A 14,531-nucleotide genomic window follows, 5' to 3' on the forward strand; every position below is an offset into this window, starting at 1 on the left:
AGCCAGTTTCTGGTTGAGTGACGCTTCCCCTGTGGGAGCACACTGACCACCAGGGGGCAGCTCCTGTATTGAGCGTCTGCCCGCTGGTGGTCAGTGCACATCATAGTGACCGGTCATTCTGCCATTAGGGTCAATTTGCATATTACCCATTTATTATATAGGATAAGTTGTTCTGCTTTTAATCATTCATTTTAGCATCACTTTTAAAATTATAGGCACTTCGTTATTCAATTGACTCTGCTCTTACCTGTCCATTTTCTAGAATGTTTTGATGCACATAAGTTTCCATAATGTCTTTTTGAAAGTCTGGTTAAAATTATCTGGTGAATTTGGTTTAAGGGAAACATTCAGTGTTCAGTCATGGGTATGGGAGTTGGTGGATTTCACATTAATGAAAATGATTGCTCTCTTTTATAACCAGAGACTATACAGAAGGAAGTGGAAAGAAATTTTTGATGGCAGGACATAAAAATACTAGAGGCCCGGTGCATGAAATTTGTGCATGAGGGGGTGTCCCCCAGCCCAGCCTGCACCCTCTCCAATCTGAGACCCCTTAGGGGATGTCCAACTGCCAGTTTAGGCCCGATCCTGTAGGGTTCAGGCCTAAACCGGCAGTCGGCCATTCCTCTCACAATCTGGGACTGCTGGCTCCTAACCACTCACCTACCTGCCTGCCTGATTTCCCCTAACCACTCTGCCTGCCAGCCTTATAGCCCCCTAACCACTCCCCTGCTGGCCTGATTGACGCCTAACTGCTCCCCTTCCAGCATGATTGTCCCCAACTGTCCTCCCCTGCTGGCCTGATCACCCCCATCTGCCTTCCCCTGTGGGGCTGTGGGGACTGGGGGACTCTGGCTGGATGAGGCTGAATGTTGCAGGGGTTGGGTGAGGCAGGGCTGAGGGGAGTGGGCACCACCATCTTGTGGCTGAGTGCCGCCATCTTGTGATGATGTGGCAGTCAATTAGCATATTCCTCCTTTATTGGCTGTGGGCACCACCATCTTTCTGAGGGCGTGACAGTCAATTAGCATATCCCCTCTTTATTAGATAGGATGGTTGCTAAATGCCAAGGCTTCTGCTTTTTTGTGGGTTGCAGTGACACTGAAGGTAAATGCAGCTCTTTCTATGGTTTTATTGAGAATATGTATGTTTTTTTTTTCCATTTAAAGTTAGTTGTCAGATAATTTTTGTTTTGTTGAGACTACTTCTTCCATCTACATTTTATCTTATTTGAGAGTTGTTTCATATTCTGTGTAGTTTTTGCCCAATAATTTTTATCTTTTCCTTCCTCCCATTGTATTTTTCTTGGTTCATAGCCCATCTGTTGTAAATTCCAGATAAAATGTAGTAAAATTTAAGATTTATGGCAAGGGAAAATCAGAATCAGGTGGTTTGCAGTTAAGGAAAAACAGACTTATAATGGCAAAGTTATTGTAAAATCACATGTAAACTTAGATTGCATTTAGTTCTCACTATAGAAAAGAATAGAATGATAAGTGAAAATGACCTTGATTTTTCACTTGAACATTTCTACATGGTCAAGGCATAGATCAGCAAAAAACAGTTGATGCTGTGGGAAGCAATAGCCAAGATCTTGCGAGTTTACCCAAAGGAAACTTATTTTTTTTCAGCTTGTAAGCTCTTGCTTTACTCATAAAGATAAAAGCAGAATTAAAAAGCCACAACTGTCCTTTTGCTCCCAGAGCATTTTTTTGTGTTCATACTATTGTTACAAAGTTTAAGTTTTTCCTTCCTTTCTTTTTTGAGAAGAAGGAGGAGGAGGAGGAGGAGGAGGAGGAGGAGGAGGAGGAGGAGGAGGAGGAGGAGGAGAAGGGAAAGGGGAAGGGGAAGGGGAAGGGGAAGGGGAAGGGGAAGGGGAAATAAATTGTTGGGGTTATAGCACATGTTTAAGTGTTAAACCTCTTTGAGCCTTTTAAGCTCCACGATATGAATGAGAATAAGTGGATGTGGGAACTCCGTCTCAGGCTTCTGGGTTATGTGATAATTTTCTCCACTGGACTTGGACTTGTGTGGACACCCTTGGCTTCCTGTGAACAGAACTGGCCTTCTGCAAGTAGAGGTATCAGGAGGAGACTGTGGTCACTGTGGTCATGACCTGTCAGCAACAAAGCCCTCCTTCCTCTCTGAGGGCCAAGTAGATGGGGCTTGAGCTTCCTGGGAAAATCTCCTCAAAGGCCTAAATTAAAAGCTGTAAAAAAGTGGGCAAACATTTTGTTGGGCCAACCTAGGGTTTCAAGAAGATTTTAAATTTCAATGAACTCTCCACCATTCCTTTTTACTAACTCGCAGCATAATTCACACATTTATGGTACCTGGTTGGCCCCAGTGGGGATTTTGCAATGCCTCACATGATAGATAAATGGCACCGCAAACTATTCATCCATCCATCCATCCATCCATGCATCTTTCCATCCATTCATGCATCCATCTATTCATCCATCCACAACAGTTTATTAGGTGCCTTCTATATGCTAGGCACTGTATTATTTATTGAGGATGTATTAAAATATTGTCTCTGCTGCCCAGGAACTTAGAGCCTAATAAAAAAGACAGGGATTCATCAAGCAATTCTATGGAAGAAATGCACAATTAGAAACATTTAGAAACATATCTAAACCTGTAAAGGAAAGGAATTTGCTCTAGAGTTGGAGCGGAAATGTGATCAAAGAAGGCTCACATTTAGCTGGAAAGAGCACCGTGGACTGAGGGAACATTTGTGCAAGGTCATGTGACACCAAAGGCTTAGCAGGCCACAGGACAGTAAGATGGCTGAGCACATGCGGAATTGGCTCCAGTTGAGGTGGGTGAGGTGCACAGTAGTCTCCTCTACAAGGGTCTTACATACTAATTAAGACATGTATTCTTTACCAATGACAATGGGAAGTCATTGAAGCCAGGGCTGCAGTATGGTAGATGTTTCATAAGAGACACTTTGGCTGCTAAGTGGAGAATAAAGGGGAGAGGAGCAAGAGAGGCACAGTGAGACATAGTCAGACCAGCGAGAAGAAAGCTGTTGCAGGTGAGAATGGTGGCTTGGGCTTGTGTTGTGAAGGGGACTTGGAGAGTGGTTTGTGGAGCATTAGGTAGAAGATAAAACAGGCAGTCCCAGGTGATGTGTGAGATGTGATGGTGAGGGAGAGACAGGTATCAAGAATAATGCCTAGCTTTCTGGCTGTGCAGCAGGATGGGTGGTGGAACATGCCAACAAGAGCGATTATTATGGAGGAGGGGCAACCCTACTGCACCTTGGTCATCAGGGCCTCCTCTTGTTACCTGTGCTTCATCTCCAAGTCAGTATACACTGAGCTACAACTTGAGAAAGATGATGGAGAGGAAAGATTTTGAAAGGTGACAGGTTGCTAAAGGAACAATTTTTTATTGAGCACTTTTTAGGTGCCAGGTTAAGCATTGGGAATCCAGTAAAAGGAAAATTTAGATCATGTTCCTCATGAAATGCCCAGTCTAATAGGGGAGACCCACAATAAATAATTATAATTACTTCATTAATTACTCTGTTTCTATGATAAATACCAGGAGAGCAAGACAAAGTTAGCTAATCAGGTTCGGTTAGGAGAGGGAGAGGGGCAGGGTCAAGGCAGGCACCCAAAGAAGGATGAGAAGAAAGAAAACATTCAGGAGGAAGAAAGACACTTTGGAAGGTCCCAAGGAATCAAACGTTTGGAGTGGTTAAAGGAGAGATAGAGAGAAAGATTCTCCTATGTGGTGAAAGTGGGGGTACAGGGCCACAGTGACGTGTGACAGACATGGGGTGGAGCAGGAGCAAGGTCCTGGCAGCTCAGGGCTGCTCCGCTTTCACTTACCTAGGCATCTGAACGTTGTTGTTTTTACAGCTTCCCATACTTAGAACTCAAGAGAAAAAAGAGGAACTGAACTGGGAAGGGTGTGATACTGACCAAGCAGAAATTATTAAGGACAGACAGGTAAGAGGGACAACATACCTGTGGAAACAAGGAAGGTGGTCTTGAGGAAGAACTTTCCACTTTATATGTATTTCTGACTCAAGCCCTGATTCAGCCCTTTTCTTTTTTTGCACTAGACCCTAGGATCATTTATTTGATTACCCTTTAGTTCCCATTAGTTCCTGAGTTTCCTGTGTGACCAGAGTTATAAAAATACCATATGGTAACCAGCTTCTTCAAGTCACCCATGGAAGTGCTCTCTCCTTTGTACTTACCTAACTGCCTTCTCCAGAGGATGTGGGTGTCATTCTTATCCTGGATGAGAAAGGAGATTAAGATGGTTTGTAAGAAATAAGTGAAATAGTTTTGTGGCTCTGTGTACCCTGGCTGCCTTTTTCCTAAGGTGGATTTGGGTATGAAGATACCCTATGATTCTCTCTTTATTCTTCATTAAATTGTCTCCAGTCTCCTTTGTCCTGCCTAATCAGAGTATCTGTTCATGATGTTTTAAATTTCTTCTGTGAGCTACAAGAAAAATAGGTCTCACAAAGAGCTCCGTCTCATTTAATAACTTGCTTGAAGGCAAGAACAGTGTCAAGGAGCATTCTTATCTTTCCCATTTTCTAGATACACTCAGCTGAACATTAATTTGAGGCAGCCCTTTAGAAAGGAGATCATGGCTTTCTTATCTCAACGGCTTTCCTGATAATTTGAGTTGTGTGCATGTTCTGAGATTGGGAGTTTCTTCTCGGGTGGCTCTGAGGACAGCATGATTGTTCTGTCTTGGAAATGAAGTAATCTCCCAATGGTACACTTCTGCTATCGCAGATGTTCAAGTGATAGTTTCCTTCGGTCTGAAGACAGAAAACATAAATAGCTTTTAGATTTGTTGTAAGACAGATTAGGCCCCTACATTTTACTTGAACTGGTGTGTGTGTGCACATGCCTGATTGTGTGTCTCTTTGGGGGGCAGGAGGAGGCAAAGGAAACACAATGCCATGGAAAGACCACAAGGCAGGAAATTTGGAATTTCAAGTTAGAGTCTTGGCTCTGTCTGCCCCCAAACTAGCTGTAGAAGAACCCTGAGCAAATCATCCCATTGCTCTGGTCGCAGTTTCTTTGCTTGTGAAATGAAAAGAATAATCCTTCCCACCCATCCTCATACAAATGCTGGCTTGAGGATATGAACAAATGCTTTATCCACACGAGAAGATTATCGTTAGAATTGCTGCCCCTCTCTCTATGGGCTAATCATTCATTCATTGGTTCATTCATTCCATAAATGACAGGAGTGTCAAGATCTGACTTGCTGGGTGGAGGAGGAGCTGGAGGGAAGCATGAGTGGGGCCGGGGACATGAAGCTGGTGACTGCAGTCCTTGTGGAAAGAAGTGAGTGTCCTAGACCATGGTGGTGACTAAGAAGGTGGAAAGAAGTGGATGATTCAAGTAAGATAGAGTGGACTTGTTAGAATCTTTATGGGGGAGGTAAACGTTAAGTTTAAATAATTAAAGAACAAGATGAATTTTGGGGGACAAATATGTAAAGTATGGGAAGTCACTAAGGCTTAGGTGGGAACTGCTTCCTGTTTTGTTTTAAATCCTGGAAGTCATGCATCAAAAAGACAAAGGAAAATGTTGCTTCCCATATACATGATCACAAGCCAGTGTAATGATGATGCTTTATTTTAAGAAACACATGGCATGAACAATTTCTTTCTCTAGTAACTTTCAATAACTTTAAATTAATTACTCAGGGTGTGGCAACAGCAACTCAAAACCCCAAATAAACTTAAACCAAAAGCATAATTCAAAATGCCTTTTATGTTTTCTTGAACAAAGGTTGACTTGTGGGAGGATCAGTATTGCTTTGGAATGTGTTGAGACACAGGCTCACAGTGGAGCAGCTGACACTTTCCTTTGGCTGTTACACATGCATTGTTAACACAATCAGAATAAACACACCAGTAACAACCTATACAAAACAGCCTGCAGTATAAATCTGCATAAGGGCACTAGGCCTGCTGCCTAACTTATCCTCCTGTGTTGTACCTCTGAGTGGAAGATGTATGGCACGTGGATACCAGCTGCCTGAGACTATCACAACAGCTGACAGGTTCTTTAGGGACTGTGACTGAATTAAACTCACTACAAAATGTATGTCTACTTGTTTTATATTCTCTACTTCTACATCGACTAGTACATATTTTTTTATGACAAAAGTTGATGAACTATTATTCCATCTAAATAAATAAAAGATGTACACTTTTGTCACTTTTTATCCACATAGTACCATCCACTATTTAGCTTATTTTGGGGAATCATTTATTTTTCAATTTTCTAATCATTCATGCATTTAGTGAGCACTTGTTTTACCATGTGCTGGCAGTTGTCCTTGGCATGGAGATTCATGGAGGACAGGAAGACATCATTTCTGCCCTTCCAAGTGGGGAAGACTGAAACAGGCAAATTAGTAAAATAATTGCAAGTTGTAACATCATGCAGGGCCTACTATATTGTGGGAGGGATTTGGATTTTAGTCTAAGTGTAATGGGTAGTCTTTGAAAGCTTTAGGTAAGGGAGTATTAAAACCTGATATAGATTAAAGACTATAATTTTGCTACTGTGTGAAGAATACATTGTGCAGAATAGAATGGCCTTAGCACAATAAAAGATACTCAACATCTAGTCATTAGGGAAATGCAAATCAAAACTGTAATGAGATACCACAGTGAGATATCACTTCAGAAGAGGCAAATCCATAGAGATGAAAGTGGATTAAGGTCTGCCTGGGGATGGAAGGGATAAGGGCTGACAGTTGATGGTATGGGTTTTCTTTTGGGGGTGCTGAAAATGTTCTAGAATTAGATTGTTTTGCTGGTTGCACAACTCAGTGAATATACCAAAATCCACCGAATTGTACACTTAAATAGTGTGAATTGGATGGTGTGTGTACATATCTCAATAAATATGTCAAGAAAAAAGAAAAATGGAAAAAGAAAATTGAGGGAAACCATGAAGAACATGGATTACATGACTGACTTGTCTTCCTGTTTCAGGTCAGAACTGGCAGCCTTGCAATGGCTCCTGGAGAATGAATGAGCCTAAGGTGGAGGTACTAGCAGTCAGGATCCTGTCTATATCGCCTCTGTATCTCATACAGCAGCCCCACAATGACCTCCATTTCTATGAACCAACCATGCACTTTCTTTTGGGTCTGCTATGTTTTCCATTTCTTTCTGTTAGAAAAACATTGTATTAATTCTGCAAGCTCAGTTCAGATTCCATCTGGAAGCTCTCCTTGGTTGGCTGGCCCTATAATATGTCCTTCTTGCTTCCTGTGAGCCCATTACATGTGGCTGGTACCTCTGTGAGATCTCAACCACACAGCATATCAAAGTCCAACTGAATTCACTGTGTCTCCCCTTCCTCATTTCCTCATTTCCTCCCTTCTTCCCTTTCACCTTCCCTTTTTCTTCTCCAAATCCTGTTCCTCCTCTCCTTCCATCCCTTTTTACAATCAGAAGGAAGTTTCTCTGCCACTTAAAAGTCCCTAAAACTGTCTCAGCCTATCAAATATCTATAGATCTGCTCACAATAAGTCTCCTAAGAGTAGTTGTATAATAGATGTTGTTCTTACAGAGGTTCACGTTATTCTCATTACAACATTCTCTTCCTTCCATAACTCAAGTTTTGATGGCACTTTTAAACAAGACATAACAAGCAATTTTTTTCATAATTAACAACATTTTCAGTACATATTTATTGAGCACTTACTATGTGTCAAGCACTAGTTCCAACGGCTACATCAGGAAACAAGACAACGGAGGTCCTTGATATTTTTTATGATCAGAAAATGACAAAATGCAGTGCGGAGACTTAAATTGGGTGATGTCAGAAAGTGGGTGAGAGGCATCTTAACACTGAATGCCAGGGAAGGTCTGTGAGATGACATTTGAGCTGTGATCTGAATGACAGGTAGGCACAAAAAATCATTCCAGGAGGAGGGGACAGCTCATGTACAGGCTCTAGGGTCAGAAGTGCTTGGCATGTTAAAGGACCCGAAGACTGTTATGTGTAGAGTTCGGTAGGAAAGGTAGAGAGAGGAGCAGAGCAGTTTGAATAACCAGGGGCTGGTTTTTCCCATCAGTGTGAGTGGTTGAAATTTATTCTAATTCCAAGGAGGAGCTGCTAGAGAAAATGTGACACAAACATGGTTTGTAAAATAGTTGAACTTCGGGGCTTTCCTGTTTTTAACTTTTATTTTGGCCTGTAAAAATTAACTTTAACAGTCCAGAAAGTGCAAAAGGCAAGTGGAGAGATGGTCAAGCGTTGAAGCTCTTCACTGTAGCTGAACACCAAACAGTAAACAATGAAACTCACAAAACACTGGGCTTCGGTGGTGAAAAGGTAACAGCTAGGGATGCTATGGCCAGAAGCTGCACAATAAGTATTTTGGTTCATATTTTTCATAATTCAGTTGCAGCTTAAAGGCAACATGGAAGGATTGTTTTCTGTCAGAAAGAGTGCTGAAAGCTCTTCCTACTGCCCCAGAAGAGAATGTGGATTTCATAGTGGAACTGAAAAAAACCTGTTAGAGAGGCAAAGACCTGTAGCATCACATGTTCCAGGCCAGGATTTAAAGAGCATTTTGGGAAAAATAATGCATCATAAAAGAAATCCACTAAATATAGCAAAAGCTTTAATAATGGTTTGTGAATTTTTTTGGATATTTATCTAAACAAGTGATCTTAGATCTGCACAAACATTTAGCTCCAAGAATGCTCAACCATTTTTTAAAAATAGTAAAAATCTGGAAACCTTCAAAATATCCAGTAATGGGGGAATGGCTTAATAAATATCCCTAAGCAATGTAATATTTATCATTAGGCAAAATAATTTTGTAGAAGAATATTTAATGACAAGGATTTCCCCCCCATAAAGTATGATTAAATTTACCCCCAATAATTGGTAGTTAAATTGAAACAAATTAGGTTACAAAATACCAAATACCCGTTTGTCTTAGTTCTGAAATTATATATTTAAAAGGAAAATTTCCAAAACGTTACCAATAGTTATCTCTGAGAGGTTAGAAAATAAGATTTTAATTTTCTTTCCTTTTAATTTATCCTTTTCCTTTTTAACTTATTTTCTGAAATTTCTAAAGTAAATATAAGTAAAAAAATTAATCAAAGGCATCCATCGATCAAGAATTAATTAATAAAAATAAAGATTTAACTGCTGCATGAGGTTCTGAGTGCTTTCTTTACCTTGTCATAAGGAAGTTGAACACTTACAGTGTCTTCTGAGACACATACTACTGTTAACCCCAATTACTGCTGATGACACCAAGACACAGAGGCGGGAACACACCCATCACTCATCTAGCGAATGTGGGTGCGGGTTAGAACCCCAGGCAGTGTGAGGCCAAAGCCCACCCTTTTCACTATGACACTATGCTTCTAGCAAATGCCTAAGCCCAGAGCAGTAAACGTTTCTCTGTCACCAGAGATGGTCTGAGACCTGTTTCCTTAATTTCACTGCTTAGAGGTTGCCACCAGATCCTTAGTGAGAAGCGGGTAGAGATTATTCATCTTTTATTATCAACTAGAGGCCTGGTGCATGAAATTCGTGCACAGGGGGATGTGTCCCTCAGCCCAGCCTGCACCCTCTCCAATATGGGACCCTGCAAGGGATGTCCAACTGCCCGTTTAGGCCCGATTCAGGTAGGATCAGGCCTAAATGGGCAGACATCCCTCTCACAATCCAGGACTGCTGGCTCCCAACTGCTCGCCTGCCTGCCTTCCTGATTGCCCCTAACCGCTTCTGCCTGCCAGCCTGATCACCCCCTAACCACTACCCTGCCAGCCTGATTGATGCCTAACTGCTCCCCTGCCAGTCTGTTTTCCCCTAACTGCCCTCCCCTGCAGGCCTGGTCACCCCTAACTGCCCTCCCCTGCAGGCCTGGTCCCCCTCAACTGCCCTCCCCTGTAGGCCCGGTCACCCCCAACTTCCCTCCTCTGCCAGCCTGGTCACCCCTAACTGCCCTCCCCTGCAGGCTTGATCACCCCCAACTGCCCTCCCTTGCAGGCCTGGTCCCTCCCCTGCTGGCCATCTTGTGTCCACATGGGGGCAGTCATCTTTGACCACATGGAGGCAGCCATCTTGTGTGTTGGAATGATGGTCAATTTGCATATTATTCTTTTGTTAGATAGGATTAGATAGGATAGAGGCCTGGTGCATGGGTGGGGGCCAGCTGGTTTGCCCTGAAGGGTGTCCCAGATCAGGTTGGGGGTTCCCTTGGGGTTTGGGGCAGCCTGGGTGAGGGGCCTGTGGTGGTTTGCAGGCCAGCCATGCACCGCGGCGACCCAAGCGGAGGCCCTGGTATCTGGGATTTATTTATCTTCTATAATTGAAACTTTGTAGCCTTGAGTGGATCCAAGCCCCCTGCTCGCTCCATTGCTGCAGCCATTTTTGTTGGGATTTATTTATCTTCTATAATTGAAACTCTGTAGCCTTGAGCAGTGGCCTGGGCCGGCCAGGGTGTGCGGGGAAGGCTGGCTTCTTCCATTGCCGGGGAAACCCAAGCCTCCTGCTCTCTCCGTGGCTGCAGCCATCTTGATTGGGTTAATTTGCATACTTGCTCCTGATTGGCTGGTGGGCGTGGCTTGTGGGTGTAGCAGAGGTACGGTCAATTTTCATATTACTCTTTTATTAGATAGGATTTTAGAGAATGTGGATTTCCTTACAGAACATGGATTCCATGTATTTCTATGAGCCCCTCAGGGTTTGGGATTAAAGAGCATATCTGGGTATTCTAATATGTAGGTACTTAGAAGGATGAGACCGGACTTTATGAGTCAAGATTCTGATGCCTTTCCAATGGGAAAAGCCCGGTAAGCCGACTGTGCCTAATTGTCTTCACTAGGCTTCTATCCGGACTCGCAATGCGCTACACGCAGTCCATTCACTGTGCCCCTGCGCCAGATGGCTTGGGCTAGCCCTTGTAATGGACACCTTTTATAAGGCTGGGCTCCACTTTAGAAAGAAGAGCACACAAGAGGTCTGAAGGAAGACTTTACACCTGGAATGAAATGCCAAAAGCAGCTATAATGAGAACTGCCTATGTACAGTGAGAGCCGTAATGGCTGCCTTATGTAACCTGCATTGTTAATAGGTGCTTGCTAAGTGTCAGGCATTGTATTACCTGCACAGAATATATGATCACCCCAACTCACAACAGTCTCTGAGGCGGGTGTTAGCATTCTCCCACTGCATGCAGGAGGAGGCTAATTCATGGGGAGGGAAACTGCCCAGGGCCAAGCAGTGGACACTTGTGATTTTTATTGCAAGGATATTTTTGGTTCCACAAAAGCAAATGCCACTTTTTACCATCACCATCCTACACCCCTATTCCTTCCTCAAATATAAATCCTGAAATTATTGTTTTATTATTGTTTTACTTCTATTAGGTGATAAAGAAATTAACCTTTTGTTTTTGTGAGCTTTCAGCATTCTCTGTGAGAGAATCTTTTCCCTGCTATTATAAAAGCTCTGCCTGGACATGTCTGTGTTCCGTCAGCCACCCCTGGGGGTCCAGGATTCCAAGCTGTGCTGGCCCAGAGCATGAGGCGCTTGGAAGTCTGATCATCATGGAATGATTTTGGTAGGCACTGAATCCGAGTGGCTGGAAGCCTTTGGACTCACAAATTCTCACCCTTCTATGTTTGCCTGTTGCTGCGGCTTAGGTACTTTGAGTATTCCCAGGCAACAGGGCCGACACCCTGGTTACTCTGGCACCTGAAAGTGACTGACAGGTTTTCATGTTCTGCAGCTGCCAGGCGTGTCCTCTGCAGCATCCTAGGCTGCCACCACGTGGAGTCCTGTCATTTTCAGAGGATGGGGCTCTCTCTTGGCCTCTGGGTGATCAGAGCTATGTGTAGGGACAGCCCCTCTGTCTCCACCTGCTGCTGCCAGACCCCTGGCTGGGTGCCAGCAGTGATGTTGTGATCCTTCCAGTGGCTGGTCCCACTGGGATGCATTGTCATTTCAGTTTGGGTCATTTCCAGCTAGTTTTTAACCCATCTCTACTCTTTTGCCCTGAAAAACAACAACAACAACAACAACAATAACAACAACAACAACAACAACAACACACACACACACACACACACACACACACACACACACACGTACTCTTTCACCTTGCTGTTAACACATACTCTTAAGCTAGTGGTCAGCAAACTCATTAGTCAACAGAGCCAAATATCAACAGTACAACGATTGAAATTTCTTTTGAGAGCCAAATTTTTTAAACTTAAACTTCTTCTAACGCCACTTCTTCAAAATAGACTCGCCCAGGCCATGGTATTTTGTGGAAGAGCCACACTCAATGGGCCAAAGAGCCACATGTGGCTCACGAGACGTGGTTTGCCGACCACTGTCTTAAGCCATTCAGTGTTTGCAACCTCACTTTGGGCCTTGCCTTTCTCTTTTAGCCCATTCTTCAATGAATTATAATGTATTTTAAAAGAATAATCACCATTTTCCTTAATACACAAAAAATGATCAATGTGTGTGTTTTTTAAATCAAAGAGTTAAAAATGAGTAAATGAAAATTACATGCAATGAAACTAGCCAGAGATTCCTATTGTTATTGTAGTACCTTCCCTTTGTTTTGACACATGTATCTTATACTCTATGGATACAGGTATAGGTACTCCTAGCCATACAGCTGTGAAAAGTTATTCTATAAGTTGGCTGCAACTTCAGCTTGTTGGTCAAGGAAATGGACATAGCTGTTTGAGATTACTGTTGTTTTGTTTGGGCTCACACTGACTTTTTCCATTTAAAAGAAGTTATAACATGCATACACTATAGTAGATATTCAGTGTACAATTGGAGAAATTCTTACAGTTGCATATAATAACCAGCCAGACAAAGATAGAATGTTTTCAGTCCCTACAGTCCCTACACCCTGAAGAGTCCCCTGTAGCTTTTTTTTTTTTTTTTTTTGGCCATCAGTAACTTTGCATTTAGGAACTTCCATAAGAATAATAGAAATGTTTTCCTTTGATAGAAGGACATATGTCAATGGAGGTGTTTCTGGCATTTACTAGTGCACTCAGAAGCTTGATTTGAAAAGTGAACTGTGCAATACTATACAATTTCAAGCACTATTCTATAAAAATGTCTGACATTTAATTAGGCTGATTTAAAGCTATTAAGCTTCTTGTCAGAAATAATTTTTAAGTGGATGTGTCAGGATAAAAACAGTAGTTGTCAAGGGAAGATGGCGATAATTTGTGTATATGATGTCTGGCTTCTGAGCAGCTGGGTCTTTCAATACTGAGCACTTGGGCCTCCAATCTCCTTTATAGAAGCTGTGCGGGCAATTCGGGATCAAAAGATGGAATGCTAGTGCCCTAACTGGTTTGGCTCAGTGGATAGAGCGTCGGCCTGCGGACTCAAGGCTCCTAGGTTCGATTCCGGTCAAGGGCATGTACCTTGGTTGCGGGCACATACCCGGTGGGGAGTGTGCAGGAGGCAGCTGATCGATGTTTCTCTATCATCGATGTTTCTAACTCTCTATCCCTCTCCCTTCCTCTCTGTAAAAAATCAATAAAATAAAAAATAAAAAAAAAGATAGAATGCTAGTGTTTGTGGCGAATATTTGTCTCATGACTAGGGAATTAAATTTGGTTTCCACCCTGTAATGTAGACAAAAAGCATCGCTGAGAAGAGAAAGCATTTAAGAAATTCAATTCACCAGTTAATTGGTGAAGCACATGCCATGAGCTTTCATTCTGGGTGATTACAAGGTGGTTGATGAAAGTAAATCAGGTTGCCCAAAGCACTTGAAAAGGTTTGAATTCTATTTGTAATCTTCTGAGGTTATTAATTTATTTCATTTTAAAATTAAATTGGTTAATAGGATTATATAGGTTTCAAGTGTACATTTCTATGATCACGATCTGAATATTGCATTGTGCGCCCACAACCCAAAGCCAAATCATCTTCCATCACCATATATTTGGCCACCTTTATGCTTTACCACCCCTCACCCCCCTTCCCTTTGGGAACCACCATACTGTTATCTGTGTCTATGAGTTTCAGTTTTATATACCACATGTAAGTAAAATCATATGGTTCTTAGCTTTTTCTGACTGACTTATTTCACTTAGTATAATATTCTCAAGGCCCATTGATGTCACAAATGGCAGTATTTTGTCTTTTTTATGGCTGAGTAATAGTCCATTGTATATATGTACCACATCTTCTTTGTTCAATCGTCTATCAAAGGACACTTTGGTTGTTTCATGTCTTGGCCACCGTAAATAATGCTGCAATGAACATAGGTGTGCATATATCTTTACAAAGTGCATAATTTTGAGTTTTTTGGGTATATGCCCAGGAGAGGGATTGCTGGGTCATATGATAACTCTATTCTTAATTTTTTGAGAAGTTGCCATAATGTTTTTCATAGTGGCTATACCAATTTACATTCCCACCAGCAGGGAATGAGAGCTCCTTTTTCTCCACGACCTCTCCAACGCTTGTCATTACTTGTCTTGCTGATACTAGCCATTCTAA

The sequence above is a fragment of the Plecotus auritus genome (genome assembly GCF_963455305.1).
Source record: "Plecotus auritus genome assembly, chromosome: 6".
NCBI lineage: Eukaryota > Metazoa > Chordata > Mammalia > Chiroptera > Vespertilionidae > Plecotus > Plecotus auritus.